Source organism: Passer montanus, unplaced genomic scaffold, assembly GCF_014805655.1.
Source record: "Passer montanus isolate IOZ18808 unplaced genomic scaffold, ASM1480565v1 scaffold124, whole genome shotgun sequence".
Lineage (NCBI taxonomy): Eukaryota > Metazoa > Chordata > Aves > Passeriformes > Passeridae > Passer > Passer montanus.
Genome location: NW_024359167.1, coordinates 1,151,555 through 1,154,608, shown reverse-complemented (window position 1 = coordinate 1,154,608; position 3,054 = coordinate 1,151,555). Strand labels below are relative to the sequence as shown.

The 3,054-nt window shown below is 38.6% G+C and overlaps 1 pseudogene; it reads right to left on the bottom strand.

Annotated features, from left to right (window-relative positions):
• Window positions 1-212: 212 nt before the first annotated feature.
• Window positions 213-2,673, bottom strand: LOC120497214 (annotated as a pseudogene).
• Window positions 2,674-3,054: the final 381 nt, after the last annotated feature.

Below are 3,054 nucleotides of genomic sequence, written 5' to 3'. Positions count from 1 at the left end.
TTAGAATTCACATTGCTCTTGACAGCTTCATCTGTACATCAAGCCTTTCTGGAATATGCACTTTCTTGTTCCTAATGAGCAAACAAATGAAACAGCAATTCTTACCCTGATAGAAGGTGTTGATTTCAACAAAACCTAAACAAAAAACTAGATAAAAGAGAGCAGGAGCAGCAGACTGGAGGATTAGTTCTTGCTAACACATTTTGCTTTTACAGAGCAAGATAAAAAACAGAGCTGTAGTTTTATTATTTATGGTTTTCCTCCATCTTTTATATGGCACATGTTGAAGGAAATGGGCTTTATGTATTGCAGCAGAAAATCAGACATTTAAAGAGCAGTAGTGAATTCAGAATAAACTTTGTAGATTTTGCAAAGACACGGTAACATCTCTTGATTGTGAATCAGAAACTTGGGTGCCATAGACAGGTAAAAGAATTATGAAAGAAAGTTAAATTTATTATTTTAGCTCCTCTCTGTCTTTTCCTTGTCCTTCATCTGTACTTGTCTTTTTGTTTGTAGTGTAATCTCTCTCCTGAGAATGGCTACGGCTCTGTCTCTTTCTTCTCATCCTTGGTTCTCTCCCTACAGCATTCTTCATGGTTTTGGTCAGAATCCCTAGATTTTTTTGGTTCTCTTGTCATCATCTTCAGAGTGGTGGTGCTTTTTCTTCTGTTTTTTTAGCCAAGTGCGACTGACTTGTGTGAGATTCTTCTACATCCTCATCCAGCACAAGGTCATATTTGGCATCTTGCTTTGGTTTTACCTTTTCTTTCAGAGCAAATTTTGAAAGTTTGTCACATTCCTTCTCATAGTCCTTGAAATCTTCCTTGGTACATGTCCTTCCATCCACCTTTTCCCTTCCATTTAATCTTTGCAACAGACTGGCTAAAATCCACATATATCCATCTGTCATCTACCAGTACATTGACTATTTTGAGGTAGGCTTTCTCACAATCTTCCTCTTTTTCAAACTCAGTGAAAGTATAACAAAAAGATTCACCAGACTCCAGTGTTCACAACTTTTAATGGAACCATATCATGAAAGTATTATCTGCAGGTCTTCACCTGTGGTCACAGGATTCAGTTTACAAACAAACAGCACATTTTCTGGTGGTTTGATGTCTGCTTCTGGTAAGTCTCCCATTTCTAGAAGAATGACACAAGTTTTTACTTCTTTTTCTGCCTGAACTTCTTCTATTTCATCTGCAGACCATCCTTTCATGTCATCAATTTCTTCATCTGCTCCTATTCTGCCACTGTTGAGCTGTTACTTTGTAGGTTCCGGTAAGTGATCAGGAACACACAAGGCAGATGGATCATCAAAGGGATCATCTAAAATTGCTGTATGATTTATCCTGGTATCTTTATATGAGATAAAATCCTTATCTGCAAAGGTTTCATTAATTGTCTTCAATACATCCTTGCCTTCTGTCACTGCTCCAAATACTGTATGTACACCACCAAGGTAATCCAGGTTTTCTCCTGTGATAATGAGGAACTGTGATCCATGCTGATCCCTGTCATTGTTCACCATTGACACAGTTCCCTTCTTGTGCTTGATTCTGGGCACCTTTCTTGCCTCAAAAAAGCTGGCTTGATCACCATACAGCTGACAAAATATGGATTCCCTTCCACGGCCAGTTCCCATGCAGTAACCAGTTTGTGTAATAAAATCCCTCTGTACATTATAAATAAGACAATAGTTGTAGTCCTTGACTTTGCAGAGCTTCAGGAAATTCAGATGAGTGCAGAGGTGCTCCTCCATGTAGAGGTTGCCCACCATGGTCTCTAGCAGCACCACCACGGCCACATGCACCCAGCCCATGGCTCTCTCCTTCTCCCAAGATTATTTGATTGTTATAAATTTTGAGTTCTTAGCTAAGTCTATAACCTTGAATTTTATCTGCAGCAGTTCTTGAAAGTTTAGAAATAATTAGCTCATGAGAAAAAATATTACTGCTCAAGCAAAGTTGTTTTAATCATGCACCTGGTTTATTGCCACAGCTCTAGAAATTTATATATCTAAAAGTGTTTGCACCGAGTAATCTTTAATCATTTGTTATACCTGAATCTACATTGCATAAATTTATAATGGATTTGTCACACCCTTTTTAATCCCTCCAGAAAAATAATTCTGTTCACAGATTGTCTGCAGTTTTGTTGTTAATAAGATTAAGCAAAGGTCCAATATTGGAAGATTTGAGTAATACTAAGATATGTTTTGTTAATTTGATTAAGGATGAGTTCTATTCAGTTGATTTGGTTAAGTTGATCTCTGTTAAGTTTGAGTGTTACTGAGTTCAGACAATGTCCACTTTAATTGTTCTTCTCTTTAAGCTATTTCCTGTTCTATTCCAGTTTTACTGAGATTTATTTTCAGTTCTGTTCTGTTTTTATTTAGTGCAAATTAAGTGTTGGTAAAATTATGTTAAGTTAAGCATCACTATTGTTAGATTTGAAGTAATGTTAAATTAAATTCTATTAATTTGATATCCTTTTAGGGCTGAGTCCTATTAAGTACATTTTGTTCTGTCAAAATTAATTTCTACCAAGTTTGAGTGTTGTTTAATCTGAGTTATTGTAGATTTTGTTAATGTTTTGTTTTGAAAGACTAAGGAAGAGCAGGTAGGGCACACACCACACGGGTGGAGTCACTACGCCAGGTGTTCTTAATTGTTTTTGTTTGTTGAGGAAATATATCTTCAATAAAAGTGAGTTCAGTGCACTGACTTCACTCACAGGGATGTTAATGACAAAGCCATTGATTTGGACATCAGCAGGATTACAGACTTCTCTGCAGTTTGTCTGAATTCAGCCCTGTGTCCGTGGGCATGCTCTGGTGCCAAGGAAAAGGGGAGATGTGCTGTCCAACAGGCAGAAAAGGGGCTCAGTGTTCAGAGAGCAGAAAAAAGCAGGAGCAGCACTGGCTGAGCCCTGCACGGTGCTGGGGGCAGAGGGCAGCCCTGGCACACCCCGAGTGCCACCCATGGCAGGGCTGATACCGATGTCCTGGCTGCCCACAGTACCTGGGGATGTGGCAGCAGCACACCTTGG